The sequence below is a fragment of the Rhipicephalus sanguineus genome, chromosome 8 (assembly GCF_013339695.2).
Source record: "Rhipicephalus sanguineus isolate Rsan-2018 chromosome 8, BIME_Rsan_1.4, whole genome shotgun sequence".
NCBI lineage: Eukaryota > Metazoa > Arthropoda > Arachnida > Ixodida > Ixodidae > Rhipicephalus > Rhipicephalus sanguineus.
In genome coordinates, this window is record NC_051183.1 from 99,572,826 (window position 1) to 99,589,224 (window position 16,399).

Consider the following 16,399-nt stretch of genomic DNA (forward strand, 5'->3'; position numbering starts at 1 on the left):
GCTGCTGGTGTAAATTTTCGGGGCGTTGTAATTGTGAACACACTCCCTCCGCATATGTGTTTCATTTTTTAAACAATACCACTCGTGAAATGAAATAACATGTCTCAAAGGGTCTGTGATGAAGTGTCACAAATTGTCGCTACCAGAGCCCAGTTAACACAGACATATATATATATATGTATATATATGCTGTAGAACATCATCATGACATTGCAGATTGCTAAAATTTGTGACACCCACACCTTGGGTGCGTGGGACTGTTCTACAAAGAAAGTTATGCTCTAAAAAGAAAGAAAGCTGCCTTATAAAGAAAGCGATGTTTAGAGAAAATGGCAGTTTTGTTTGAAGGTAAGACATTCAAGGCGACGGCAAGGCTTCGTGTTGCGCTTGTGCTCCTAGCGCAGTGTTATAAAAATACGACATACTGTGCGATGCCGCATGATCACTTGCGTTGTGCTGTAGGAACACCTAATTGGCGTGCTCTCATGATGATGAATGCCGGCAATACGGTTACTGATGTCACACATCAACACCACACAAGATGATACAAATGGAAACACTGTCGGTGTTTGCCAGTGCTCAGTGAAAGGATTAAATCAATTTTGCTTCACATTTGCAATTTGTTCTGCTCTGACCAGCGCATGCACCACGGTGTGGTACGCACACAATGGCTCAACAGAACACAAGCTTGTGTGAATACAATGTTCATGCCAGCAGCCGAATTCACCATTTGTGTCATGAGACATCCTAAGCCTTCAGGTGTGGGCCAACCCAGTGAGGAAATATGCCAAGAGTGTGATTTTTCGGTCACACAGTGGTTTCGCAACACTAACAGGCGACGAAATGAAGCATGTTCTGCATAAAATGTGCACGAAGCATCATGTCGCATGTGCATAGTTTCATTTACTTACATCTCCTTAGTGAGCCTAATCTCGCACAAGTGATTGTGATATGTTTGAAGCAGGTTACGTGGTGGTGGCTCCACGCTTCTTCACAGGCAATGGCAAAATGGCAGTCCCCGTTAGTATAGGAGAGAGCTCAGAGGCAGCAATTTAATATCTATATTTTATATTTTACCCGCTCAGAAAAAAGCTTCTTTTACGTTCTTAACTATATTGGTCCCTCTGTTCTCGGTTACAGTGATGAACTGAGAATACAATGGAACCTCACTAATGTGTATCTAGCAGTCATGGGCACGTTACCAGTAAAAAGTAACAGTGTTACAGTTACAGAGTTTCCAAAAGTAACCTGTTACAGTTACTGTGAAAAAGTAACGTCGGGTACTTTTCCATTACTGCATAAAGTAAGTAATAGATCACAAACCAAATGATAGCATTTATTTAATAAAAACGGTCGAATTCATGTGGGCAGTCAGAATTGCTCATTGGTAAAACCCTACACGAATCAAACCTAAAATGGGGTGGCCCAACACAAGCATTCATTGGGTAAGCCTCATTTTGTAACACCAATATTTAACGGTGAAGCTGTTTAAGCCGGTCGTAAAAACTTTGGTGTGTTCAAATGTGTGCACAAAACAATCATCATCATGAACGGGTATGTGCCACCGAAATTGGGCAAATCCCACAACTCACCGCTGGTCCACTAAAAATGAACAATGCACCAGACGGGCGAGAAACACCAATTAAGATTTCTAGACAGACGTAACCAGTAATTGAAAAAAGATTCAATAAACCGTCGGGATTAACCCAGTGATAAACAACGTGGCTGGACGTTTCAGCATCGCTGAAGCATCTCTACGGAGTGCTTCAGCAGTACGTACCAACGAGAGAATACTGGGGAATGGGTAAGACAGTGACTGCTGCGAGAATATCACGAAGCGATCGAAGCCTTACGCGAACGACGACGTGCCCGTAGATCTATGGGAGGTGTGAACGCTCGGTTTCAGCGCAAGTTTCCGTCTCTGGAGTTCAGACATCCATGTAGTGTCCATGACTGTCTGTGGTATAACTCGAACCTCTCTGCAGCGCTGAGAAGCAACCTAGAAACAAACTAGCATCATCCAGATAAACCTAGCAACAACCTAGAAGCAAACAGATTAGACTTCCGAATCTTCCAGTTTCACTGTTTCAAGCCTTGCGCAACTTAGTGGAAGGTTCGCAATTTTTTTTTGTTCATGCACCTTTGGAAAAAAGGGAATTTATTTGCAAAACTCGTTACACATTACAATTAGTTGTTTCTCAAAGTTGGCATCTGAGAGCTTCCGTCTGTTGATGAAGAAGACGTCACGTCCTTTAGTGAACAGACGTCCAGCCGGCACGCTGGATGGAATTCCCGGATTTATTTGGATAAAAAAAATCTTCTTCATCTTGGGGGACTTCGACAGCTCGATGTTATTTTGTGAATAATTGTTGTGTGAAGTCAGAGACAATCAGTTCCAAAGTGGTTTTAAAAAATCGGTTCGCCAGTTCACGTTATTTCTAATTTCATGCTCTGCTGCCTTCTGCGAGGGGAGCCTCGGAAGCTCGAACGAAGGAGACTATAAACTTGGTGTCCTAATGCTCCACCGGTACCCCAAAAACAGAGCTAGAAGCTCAAGTGACAAAAAGGATATATATGTCGAAAAAAAAGTCACAGTTTCGCCGCAAGGGCGAAGCAATGAATGCGATCGCAAGAAACTAATGCTATACGAAGTGAGGCTCGCCACTGGATACTCTCAGTTTCAACAGCGCTCCCATTGCAAAGGCGGCCGAAGCAGCGAAGGAAACTAGCGTGCTTCAAGTGTCGAGCTGTGACACTTGATAGTTCGCGCTCATCGTCTGTTTGTTCGTTTAGCGGCGTCCCTTGAACTCGAGTGACTTTCATACGCTCCGTAACATGAGCGCGGACATCACGGTGAAAGCGTGAAACATCCCTCTTCCCCTCAGCACGAGAAAACCGCGCGAGCAGACAGCGGAAGGGCAAGGCTCTCCCTGCGCAAACATAAGAAGCGAGCGAGCTCGCCGACATGCTCCTCGCGCCCTCTCGCAGGTAATGCAGAAACGCTTATAAGCGCCTGCCGTCTCGGAGTCCGTCCAGCGCTAAAGGGTATGTATATAACGCTCGCCGTTAGCTACGTGGAGGATCTGCGTTTCGTGGCGTAGTGGCTAGCGCCACTGGCTGCGGAGCAAGAGGTCCCTGGTTCGATTCCGCGCTTCGGAAGCATTTTTCTGAATTATTTTTCTTTGGGGCTTTTATATATATATACATACTTATACATATACGGTGCATGACGGCGGCGACGGCGGCGGCAAAATTCAGCCGAGACTGTCCATATAATTGCTATCGCAATAAAAAAACTTAGCAGGTTGCTCAGTTGCAACATGACTGATTTACGACATGTAGCTTACAAGTAAACTTCAAGCTGCGTTAAAGACCGACCGCCGACGTTGGTCATCTGCAGGGATGATACTAACCTTTTTAGCGACCTCCTCTCCTAAACTTCGAGGGGAGCCATGTTGTGGACAGGTGAAAGTAACTAACGGTATTTCCCGTTATAGTTACTGTGTAAAAAAGTAACAGTGTTACAGTTACAAGTTCCTCTAGCTTAAAAGTAACTAGCTACAGTTACAAGTTACTGAAAAAAGTTACTAGTTACCGGTAACACGTTACTAGTAATTAGTTACTGCCCAAGACTGGTATCTAGCACGAATGTATCTAGCTACACACTAAACAGCAGTATGCAATAACAAGTGCGCACATATTTCGTCACTTACCATATGTTCAGAGCACAAAAACCTTATTTCTTTTTCACTGAAATCACAATTATGAGGGCATTCAATAACAAGAAGTGAAACATTGATTGCTGAGCACAGCAAGAGAGTGGAAGACGTTCACTGATCTTTCTTTGGTGTTGCGGTTTCTATGATGCATGTGCGTGCATGTTGGGGCAACAATCTACCAAGTGAGAGCCACTGGTACATATCTTACAGGCGTTCTACCTGGTGCTTCAAGGTGCCAACCATAACGTATGACTTTTTGCCGTCATGTTGACTGCTAAGCGCATGTTTTTTTGCCAGCACATTTGCTGGACATATTGCATTCAAGTGTGTCACTTAACACCTGCACTGCTCCCAGTTGCACCTGAGAAGTACGGCTGTGGTGCATAAATACACAGTCAGTGACAACCTAAAATATTTACAGAGATGTTTCACTCCGTGAATGCAGGTGACGCACAAGCGAATCAGTGCTATACTCTTTTGCATTACCCTTAGGAAGTCTCCATAGGGGAGCTATTTTGCACACGTTCTGTGACAGAACGGAATGAAATGTCACGAGAGAATGAAAGGGATCTGCACGGGATTGGTTGAGGCTCGTCTGACGGTCAGACGTGAGAATAGCAACCGGAAAAGGCTGTGCTGTCAATCATTTTGGCAAAGAACGAGCACAGAACGAACGAGGACACCGTTCTGTCCAATAGAACGGATACAGAACATCTCCGGATGACTTGGATTGGATCGAAACGTAGGCCGGAGAATCGAATCAGCCTGCTTTGTGTCTGGCTTACTCCAATCCCGCGCCGACAGTATGCAAAAATCGCCACGTAGCCCCCCACTACTAAATGACTCATCAAATTGCGACACCACCTAGTGCCCACTCAAGACATTACCACAACTAAATTGTTAAAGTCATCGCACTCTTCAATTTTTGCTTGAAAAACAATGCCTGCCAATATTGATATTCAGCTGTAATAATTGTATATTTCTTGATGCGTTGAGAACATTTCTGAATTCTCTCAGCTCGCCTATTGGCTGTTTGCTCTCTCTCGTCTTCTCGTGATGTTTTGTTCTGTTGCCACAGAATGCATACAAAATAGCTCCCTAGATTAAACAGGATGGCTTCGTCATCCTCATTATTTCAAGGGATGGCTCGGAGCACGGTATCCGTTCGCATGGCCACGTTCACCACTGGGCCCCCGAATACTGTATTGGCCGCGATTTTAGAGAAGCCACCGAATTTGCATAAACGATGTCCGGGGGATATCAACGATACTACAGCTGAGTGGAGCTTGGGAAAGTGTCGCAGCTTGGGTAGATACACACACCCTCTTGAAATTGAGAAAGACAGGACCTGACTAGACATGTACACCGGACCCAAAATCACGGGCGGCGGCGCCTGAACGGCGCGGGGTTTATCGGACTGGCGGCAGCGCGGAGGGGGGGGGGGGGGTAAGGGGCGAAGCAGTGAATGCGATAAGTACACGCCGTAATGTTACACGAACGAGGGCTAGCAGTTAACTCTTTTTGCTCCGATCTCACTTAACTCTACAAAACGCTGGTGTATGGCAATACGGCCACTCCCGGGAGAGAAGCGGTTTTCGGTCAGTTTGTTGTATGAGTGGTCCGAGCGTGAAGCAGTGAGATCACAGCGCGTAGAAGGTATACGAGCTGTTCGCTGGGGGATGTCTGCCGAAACAGCGCGCATGCCAGCGCTCTCGACCGTGCCCTTATGGTCAAAAGTTCACAGTTGCTGCTCGAGTTACGCAGTCCCTCTCCCCAGACATCCCTTCCTGCTCCTTCGCCCAGCAAATGACGGGCGGGGCGTTTCCTTTTGCTGGAGCAATCGACGGCAGGCTTCGCACGCGGGTTGATGTTATTCCGTGTGACGGAGATGGCCAGCTTGTTTCATCTCTGCTTTAGCTATATTCCTTGCCAACGTTCGCGAGCTTTTACTCGCGGGTAGAACATACAATGCGCGGAGCGATGTAATTGATTTAGAGTTTATACGGAACATGACGGCAACGGCGAAAACCTGTCCTGAGTGTCCGTACAATTGCTAACACAATAAAAATATACAAAAAACCATCGAAACGGGCTCGCCTTTTTCCTGGAAAGCTCTATCGTCTCCGCTGTGAAGAGTTCATCCATTGGACAAATCATATAGTCAGGCGCCTTTTCCATTGGTTTCGTTCTCGCCTTCAATACCCTTCTTACAGGGGACATTCCTCGCCACTTATTTCTTTATAAAGCACGTGTGCAATGTCAGCACTAAGTGTGAACCTATCATGATTTTGCTCTTGTCGGCTACAGTCTTATTTCTGCATGCGAGGTCGCAAATGCACAAAATGGAGCAAAATCAGGTAATCGCGCACGATAGTCGTGCGAGAGTAGCAAGAGCGGGTGGGCGGCTGCATAGCAAAGCAGTATGGGAGACAATTAAGAACTGTTATTTCTCGTATATGAACCAGTCGAGAGTATGTACCCTGATGATGTCACATGAATCACTGTTCTGTCATCACGAAGTACACCAAAAGACAAGAAACGCCAAGAGAGAATAACGCGCTCGTTGTTTTTGTTTTTTGTTGTATTTTCAGAGGCTGTAAGGGGCCCTTTATAAAATCAGGGCGTGCAAACACGGACAGAGGAGAGTAGTCAAGACACCAGAAACGCCGCTAACAACTGAAAAATCATACAGCGGCAGAACCGAAGGTAGACACAAATGTTTATCTGCGCATTCCCACATAAGAGGCCATACCTATCAATCAAGTGTGAGTAGTGGTCTACGTGAGAGATAGCTGTTCACTCTGTCGACTTTTCTCTTATGTCCGTGTTTTCACGTCATGTCTTCCTAACATGAATACCTACCAACTTGCTCAGCTATATTCCAAGTTTGCCGTTCTCTTTACTTCTGCATTTATTTATCGATTTGCTTGAGTAAGAATGAAAGGAAAAAGTGTACTAACACACCGAGATATATATATTACTTATCTATTTTATTTATTTATGCACAGTGTACTAGGTCCAAGACGCCAAGAATATGCTATTCAGTGAGTTGGTTCGTTGCCCTATAAGGCTGGAGGATGCGACAGCGTTAAGGTCAGGCAATACTCGTGATATTTCTGGAGAATAAAAAGATACTACAACTTCTGGGGAGCTATTCTCGATGCATTCATCCAAAGGAGATGTCCACAGTCCATTTCGGCAGAGCGCATTCAGTGATTCGAAAAAGCGGTGAGCCATGATGTCACCTTGCTCTTGACCACGTCGCCACACCAAACCCGCCAGCACATTCCTAGCGTAAGAAGAGAGTGGACGAAATGCGCAGAAAGAGGAACTTTTCAAGTCTGAATTTGCATATGAATGTGTCCCAGATGTTTGAGAACGATGCAGGGAATGCGTACCAACCTTACAGCTGCGTTAGACAAGCGGCCGCATTAAACCTAAATCGATGGCTAACACGATCAAAAGACCTGTGCACCGAAAATCGGATCGCTGAGGGCTGCGTTCGTTGCATTGAAGCGCATTCCGTCCCTCTCATTTGTGTCGAGAGTGTTTGAAAGCTTCATGATGTCATGATGGCATTGCAAAACAAGAACCAGAAACAGGGGGCGCGCTTCTCGCAGAGCTCCCGCTTTTCAGCGGCCGCTGAAATGGACTGTTCATTACATGGACACATCGAGAAGAGCTCCTCTGGCAAAGTGCTGTATTTTATTTGCAGATTCCCCATTCAAATAAAAAGAAAAGACTAACGGCGGCGCGTCGCAATTATTGCGCGGCAGCGTGATCTCTCTTGGGACTTCGGCGGCGGCGCGAGCGGCGGGACCAAAAACAGGTGGCGGCGCGGCGGTGCACACCTCTAGACCTCACCTTTTGCGAAGTGAGCCTTGGCATGTGCTGCAAATGTTGCAGGTTGTTACATCAGCCTCGGCAGGCTCTTGCTCCAGCGTGAGTGCCCCCCGCCTTTTGACGGAAATGATGTCTCGCAGATACCACAGGGGGTCACAAATGGAGCAGTGCGTGTCCCTTTGACTGTAACGTGACTCCACACTGCAGAGGTGGGGTCGGTCCGCCCCATTACCACAAGGGAGGAAGAGGGGGAAAGGTCTGGGAAGGTGGGAGTGCTCTGTTGACCTCCTCTGGCAGTTGCAACGGTACCCGTTCACTTGGGTGTCACCCGAGTTCACAGAGTGAAATGTCAATGCAGTCCTTGGCTCACAAGCACCTTCTCTGTCCCGCTTTGTCTTTTTTATCCACTTTGCCTCTAGATGGTGTTATATTTTGTGTGTGCGTGTGTCCCACAACGTCAGTTTTGCAGGTGGGGCAGGTATACCTCTCACGTAAAATTACAAATAGGCTCTGCTTACCGCCAGCAACAACCTAGCCCCCGAACTCAGAAACAGGCTTTCACTTGAACTTGACTTGCCGCCGCCTCGTCATCATCGTCAACAGCCCGACTACGCCCACTGCAGGGCAAAGGCCTCTCCCATGTTCTGCCAATCAACCCCGTCCTGTGCTTGCTGTGGCCACCTTATACGCGCAAACTTCTTAATCTCATCTGCACACATAACTTTCTGTCTGCCCCTCGCGCATTTGCCTTCTCTTGGAATACAGTTGTAGCGTTCCTCTAAGGTAAATTACTGAGACATTGAGCTAGAGAGAGACGGATGTATTCCGCCATTTATTAGCTCTGTTCTCCCCCTCTCCTCTTCTTCTTCTTCTCCCTGATGCTCCGCGTTGATGCTTCAGGCACAGACCGCTTCACTCTCCCGGACTTCATTGTTCACACCTCCTGGTGTAATATTTAAAAATATTGCTGATGGAGGCGCATTCTGTGTGCCCAGAGACTCCCAGGTACCAGATGGTCTTTAAGATACCACGTTGCGAAGCCGTCTTGACGACTTGAAAGGGCCCACAAAACTTATCATTAGAATTCCTTATTCCTTTCCGCACCAGGACGAAGTCTCCAGGTTGTATGTCTGGTATGTCACTGCTCCGTCTGCTGTCGAAGTTTTTCTTCATTTTCTTTTTGTACGCCTCTTGCTGTTTTTCTGTTTTCTTTTTCTCAAAAAGCACCAGGTTTTCAAGAAGGCCCAGTTCACGGTCTGCTGGAAGCACCGGTACAGTCCCTGAAGCGGCAAAAAGAGGACTGCATCCAAGACCACTAGTGCAAGAACGGTTGTGATGTCTCACGGCGGCTTCGAGGCAGCATTTCCAACCGCCAGGAAAGTTCGGGTACATCTTCATGTACTGCTTGATGTCTCGTATTGCACGCTCAGCGAGGCCATTAGCAGCTGCGTGGTATGGTGCGCAAAACTTGACTGTCACTCCGTGGTCGTTCGCCCATTTGGAAAGCTTTGTGCTACGGAAAGCCGGACCATTGTCGCAAACTAATGTCTTCGTATTCCGAAAACATTCTGCCTTCAGAAGAGCCATGATGCTGTTGGCGTCTTCCTTTCCTGCCCTGGCCGTAACCATTCTTGTGCACTCATCGATAGCGAGAAGGAAAGCTTGCGTCTTCCTGACCCCTTCCCCTTTCTTTTTGAGCTCTGCGAAGTCCAAGTGAACAACATCGAATGGGACGCTGGAGTGATCTGTCGTTATCATAACGTCCGTGGGCTGTTTGTATTTGACTTTGTTCGTTTGGCACTCGTGGCATGTACGAATGTAGGTCCTGATGTCATTTTTCATACCTGGCCACTTAAATCTTTTCAGTAGTTTGCCGTACGTGCGCCAAAAACCGTCATGTCCGCCTGATTCGGGGGTGTCGTGGTAAAGATGCAGAATCTTGGGAATCAATGTTGGTGGCACCTGATATTTTCCATTAATGAATTTCATTTCTTCGGTACCTTCCCAGAGCTTTGTGTGATTAATTTGTATAGGATTGTCAACTGCGGTTGGTATGAGAAGCCTGGACAGCGCATCCGCATCAGTGAGTAGAGGACCTGGACGATGTGACACGACGAAGTCAAACTGTTGCAGATAATTTACCCACCTAGCGATGCGGCCTTTTGGTTGTGTCATACCGAGTAGGTGAGTCAATGCTTGGTGGTCTGTAAAGAGGGTAAATTTTGCACCCTCTAGGTACGTTCGAAAATACTGCACAGCTTTCAATACGGCCAGCGCTTCCTTTTCTGTGGTCGAGTAGTTCACTTCAGCCGGCTTCAGTGTGTAGCTGTAATACCCTACTACATAATGTTTTTGGTTATTCAAGTCTGGTAGCTTCTGGTACAGGACTGCTCCGGTCGCATAATGTGATGCATCTGTATTCAGCACAAACGGCAAGGAAAAGTCTGGTATCCGTAGGATAGGGTCCGACGATATAATCTTCACAAGGTCAGAGTAAGCCCTTTCACAGTCGCCATCCCATTGGAACGGTATACCTTTCTGGGTCAAGCGTGTGAGACATCTTGTTTTAATAGCATAGTCTTTAATGAAAGACCGAAAGTGTCCGGCCAGACCCAGAAACACACGCAGTGAATGTATGTCATAGGGCTTTACCAATTTTGAGATTCTCTCAACGGATTCCTGCTTTGTGCTTTTCGTGGACCCATCGAAGACTCTTCCGAGGAAGACTACCTTTTCTTGGAAGAAGGCACTTTTCTTAAAGTTCACTTTGAGGCTTGCAACACTCAAAGCTTGCAAAATTAAGGACAGGTGTTCGCGATGCTCTTCTTTGGTCTTCGAATAAACAATTATGTCATCGATGTAAACATTGCAGAATATGCCCAAATACGGCTTCAGGGTTTCGTTCATGATCTTTTGAAACCAGGCTGGGGAATTTTTCCACCCGAATGGAAGCCTGTTGTATTCATATAAGTCAAACGGTGTAATAAACGCCGTGTACTTCTTTGTGTCTTCCTTCAATGGAATCTGCCAGAAGCCTTTGCAAAGGTCTAATCGTGAAAAGCAACGGCAACCACCGGTCTCGTCAATGATATCATCAATCCTAGGCATTGGGTATGGTATCAACTCAGTTTGCTGGTTGAGAGCCCTGTAATCTGTGCACAGACGAAAAGTGCCGTCTTCTTTCGGAGCAATAGTTATTGGCGATGCAAATGGCGACACCGAAGGTCTTATAATGCCAGCATCAAGCATCGCTTGTAACTCTGATTTCAACCATACCTTTTTTTCACGGGACATATTATACGGACTTCTTCGAACAATTGCTTTGTCCGCGAGGTCGAAAGGAACCTCATGAAATCGTATCGCTGGAGGATAGTTTCCTATGCAGGAGAGCTCTGGGTACTTTGTTTGTATGTCTTCCTCACAGTCAATTTGTCTTAAGCGTCGAGGCGCCTCTATCTCATTCTTTGTTCCTAGGCGGTCTTCAATTAGAACCTTGTCGTCCCAGTAAATGTTCATCTTTAACTTCTTTATGTCAGGGCGAGATAGTAGGAACTCGTAAGTGACATCTGCCAGCACCAACGCATCGGTTGTAATTTTGTGGCCTTGAAATTCAAGAACTACAGATGTCCACTCATTACGAGAACTCACAGTCCCATCATATCCCTGAACGCGCAGAGTCCTTCCAGCATGCAGGCTCCTGACGTCCACGAGCCTCTTGTTTATTATCGACACAGATGCTCCACTGTCGACGAGGGCTTTCATTTCCACGTCATTGACTTTAACAGGAACGTGGAGCAAGCAAGTGGACACGACGTATACTGTATCGTTCAAGCCTGTCATTTGGGGCTCTTCATAGGACTCTGGTTCTCTCAGCGGCAACAGTTGAAGTACTGACAGTGTGTCACTATGACCATTGCTATCGTGGCATGAACTTTTCTTTAGACAAGGTGACGAGCTAGACACATGAACTAACTGCTCATAGGCGTTCAGTTCATGTGGTGCGTTCAATTCAGCTGAGTTAGAAACCAGTTCTGTTTTACAGGGCGGTAATTCTTGCGGCAATTCAGCTGTTGGCGACACGAATTCCAGGCACTGTAGGAGATCTTCAAATGTCTTCGGGTCTCTTATTTGAACTTGGCTTCGGACATCGGCGCATAGTCCCTGCATAATTAAAGCTACCGCTACCGGTGGTGTGAGCTTAGGCTCCGCTTCGTACAACAAGCGCCGTTTCTCAATAACATATTCTAGCAACGAACCACACCGGTAGGTGAAGCGCAGAGCCGCGTCCCAACATTCCACAGCGTTGCGATGGAAAATTGACAAAAATATCATTTTCCAGTTTTCCCAGCATGCTGGTGGTTCAAGCAGAAGTTGCATGTCATACCACTTTTTAGCTAGACCACCAAGATAGCGGCGCATATTCTCAATCTTCTGGTCGTCAGAGACCCACCCATTTTTTCCGCATGCATATTCGTAAAACGAAAGCCAGTAGTTGGGGCTTGCGGAGCTTTCCTCGAAAATATCTGGCTCCACTATGTTTCGTCGGTGGTCATGCAATCTCATTACGTTTGCGAGAAATTCAGTCTGCTGCGTCATCTGTCGTTGTTGTTGTTCGATGAGGTTCGTAAAAATGCTCACCTCCGCCGATGCTTCCTTTTCAACGGTGCGTCGGCGCGAAGGCTTCAAGACCCAGTCCTCGAGCTCGTCCAGCTGCAGGGCCAGCCTGGCGGATCCCGTCTTTAGAAGTTCTTCGCAGCTGATTGAAGCTCCTTGCAGCACCGACTCGACGAGGGTAGCGGTTGACACATCGCGGGCAAGGTTCTTCGCTGGCTCACCTTCCACTTGGTAGCTGGAGAAGGTTATCCCACTTGGTGACGTTCGATCAACGAAGAATGTCACCCACATGTTCGCTTGACGGCTGCGCCAAAATGTAGCGTTCCTCTAAGGTAAATTACTGAGACATTGAGCTAGAGAGAGACGGATGTATTCCGCCATTTATTAGCTCTGTTCTCCCCCTCTCCTCTTCTTCTTCTTCTCCCTGATGCTCCGCGTTGATGCTTCAGGCACAGACCGCTTCAACAGTCTCTTACTCTTAATGACCAGCGGTTATCTTGCCTTCTCGCTAAATGCCCTGTCCATGCCCATTTCTTCTCCTTGATTTCGGCTAAGATGTCCTTAACTGTTTGTTCCCCGACCCACTCTGCTCTCTTCTGGTCTCTTAATGTTACACCTATCATTTTCCTTTCCATTGCTCGCTGCGTCGTCCTCAATTTAAGTTGAACCCTCTTTGTAAGCCTCCAGGTTTCTGCTCCGTAGGTAAGTACTGTTAAGATGCAGCTGTTATACACCTTCCTCTTGAAGGATAGTGGTAAACTACCATTCATGATTTGAGAATGCTTGCCGAATGTGCTGCCGCCTCAAGACAGTGCAAACATGTTTCAGAAATCCTCCTCTAACTGAAAGCTGCAGCATGGTGCAGTTCCAGACGTTCGGGCTACCATCGGAGATGCCGCCATGTGGAGAGAATATCAACATTTCCGTTTGCAAATACTACATCCAGAGATGCACAGGTCTTGCTGTGTGTGCCGGCGCCATGGTTGCATGGCTGAGGAAACTAATGGAAGTGCACGATGACAACATGTTCTTCGCACGATATGGTTTCTTGAAGAAAATGGTCCGAGCGCTAATGGAGTTTTTGCCATTTGAAACAACACAGGGAGTGTGACACCCATGCCTGACTCCATGGTTTCTTTTTTGGCTGCATGCTATGGATTGGCTGAGACGATACTGTCTATTTGGAGGTGCTGGATTACACCATGTTCTGTGTTATTCCTTCGTTCTCCATATTCTGAATGGCCAAAACACAGCATTTCATAGATTTCATGCTTACCATACTTAAAAAGAAAAAAAAAAGGTATTGTGTTCAAGTTAGTATTATAATCTTGCACCATGGCCATCAGCAGGGGCACGCTAAAGGGGCAGCTGCCTTCTCCTTTGTCCTTGTTCAATTTGCACGGTGAAAACACGTCGATAATGAATCGCCAAACAACCCAGGCTACCATCCTATCAATTTACATAGGGTTGGCAGCAATGGGTCGCACAGGTCAGACCTGTTCTTTGCCAAGGTTACCAATATGTCTTCACGCACATTTTTAAAAAAAGCTTATCCATAAAGGCATCACTGCATTACTGACAAAGCCACAATTATCGGTAGTCTGCAGTGTGTGCACTTTCTCAAAAGATGGAAGACATTTTGCAGCATAAAGAGGTGTCAGCCACACCACAACTTGAATGCACAGTTAGCTTTCACATGACAAAAGCAGACCATAGATCATGGTACTTGCTAACAAGTAGACATACAATGAGTCACTACAATGTAAGTGGTCAGCAAACACATTAGGCTTAAAGGGACACTAAAGGCAAATAATTTATGTCAGAGTGAAAGCTCAATGTATGACAACGTCTAAAACGGCACTATTATCAACAGCAGTGCCCTACTTACCGAGAAATTAAGCTAAATGTATCACACGATGAGCGCCACGAGCGGCACATTTTGGAAATGATCCCAATGACGTGAGAGCGTCCAACTACAATTAATCACTCGTAATCAAACTAGCTGCAATAAAAAAAGAACCTTCCGTGCATCAAGAGATCTAATAAAATGCTGTTTGTTCGTTTCTGTTTGATTCATGGACAAAAGAACCTCTTTGGCGTTGCCGTGGGGAATGGCGCGCGTGGTTCAAAGGTTCCGTTTTCGCCGAACTGCGCTTCACCCGGCACCCTGCTTCGCTCACGCGGTCACGTCTCAGTGGTAGTTTCGGTATCGCGTACTGCCGCGCGTTTTGCGTGCTCGTGAAAGTCGCTCTGGCAGAAAGTTCGACAAAATGCCGCATGCATGTGTTGTTGCTGGATGCCCGAACGGTGCACGCCGCCAGTGCAAGCCACCGCGCAGTAAAGGCAGATAACGTTGGGCACGGCAACAGTGACGTGAGAAAGACCGCTTTCTGGCGGGTGATTTGAAGTGCGCTAATGTGATGCAGAACACTAAAACGCGATTTTCTTTCGAAATCTGCACTTCCTTGGCACAAAAGTAGCACTACAATGTTTCTGGACCGCTATTTCAACAATCAACGTCGACTTGATATTTGCCTTTAGTGTCCCTTTAACAGAGACCGGCTAGCAGATTCCACATTGCTATGTTTTAACTGTTAGTACATTTTTAAGCAGATACGGCGCTCCCCGATTAAAATGTGACATCAAAACTTCAATTATGACAACTGCTTTCCACAATCGCTCAAGATAACGAAGTCATGTCGTTGTGACTATGGCCACTAAAAGTGATTTTCGCTTTGATGTAAGTGTACAGCTTAATATTACGCGGATAGGACATGAACAGATGATGGTGGAAACGAATTTACATATGTGCATTACTTAGCCCTAAAATGACGCGTTTCAATCCATGGGCACTGTACATATTGCGCGTTTGTACAGACGTTAGTGGCTGCCGACGATTTGTTAAGCACAGCGACTACGGAACCAGCAAGCAGCAAGCAGTAACTTGGCCGTTGGTTAGCGTGTAACACATGAGATGCGCTCACGCCCAAGCACCAGCTTACAAGCACGCACACTTCATTTTTGTCTTTTGAGGCAATACACTACTATTAGGCTTGTGCGGAAGTAACTTCTTTAGGTCAGAAATGAAATCAAAGCAAACAGTAATTAGATTAGAATATTTTTGAGGTGAATTCAAATAGTATCATAATTCCTATAGTAGTAGGGTTCAAGTTATAAGCAGTACAATTTGTTACGCTATAAAATTTGCCTTACTTAGCCTGGAGAAGCCCATATAATACTCTTTTAAACTTAAAAAAGAAAATAATCAGGGTGCAGGTAATACACATGCTTAATTTTGAGGTGCTGCTTCGCAGCAGTGCACATTTCTCCTGAATGCAGTTTCACAGCACAGCAGCTCCAAGCTGCGGCGACGCCACCTATTCAGGCAGGCTACACGTGATGAAATACGCGAAATGTGTGAAAAATTCATTTGTTTCAAATACTGCGAAATTTCAGAAATACAGTTTGTGGGGAAGCAAATTCGAACAACGCAATATTCATTCAAATATTTGAAGCACTCCAATATTCACACAGGCCTAACCACTATAGTTTGATGAGCATGACCGCTTAGCGTGTTTTACCGCTGCCCTTTGACCTAAGCCCTTTCCTCGGGTAGGACGTGGCATCACTTTAGCATCAGAGAAGAGAACAGACAGCTGAAAATCGGCTGAGACTGCAGGGGCGGAAATCTTGCACACATTCTGTGACAGAATGGAACGTGTCATTACGAGAGAACGGGAGTGCAAACAACCAATAGGCAAACTGAGGGAATTCAGAAATGTTTTCAACGGATGAAGAAATATAGAATTATTATAACTGACTATCAGTATTGGTGCATTGTTTTTGAAAGCTTGAAATTGAAGAGCACGATGACTTTAACAATTTATTTCTGTTAATGTCTTGATTGGGCGCTAGGCGGTGTCGCAATTTCACGAGACGTTCTGTGGGGGTGCTGGTTGCCATTTTTGAAAACTATTGGTGCGGGATTGGATTAAGCCACACACAAAGCAGGTTAATTCAATTTTACAGCCCGAGCGCTTACGTTTCGATCCAATCCAAGTCGTCCGGAGACTGTTTATATCTGTCCTATCGGATGGAACGGCATCTCCGTCCGTTCTGTGCCCGTGCTTTGCCTAGCAGACGACAAAATTATTGACAGCACTGCCTTTTCCGGTTGCTGTTGCTCATGCCTGACCATCACAAGAGCCTCGACCAATCCCGTG

The 16,399-nt window shown here is 46.2% G+C and overlaps 1 protein-coding gene across 1 annotated transcript in view; it reads right to left on the bottom strand.

Annotated features, from left to right (window-relative positions):
- LOC119402258 (putative neutral sphingomyelinase) overlaps positions 1–16,399 on the bottom strand; it is a 42,821-nt gene that overhangs the window by 14,783 nt on the left and 11,639 nt on the right. The gene's annotated exons all lie outside the window — the stretch shown is intronic.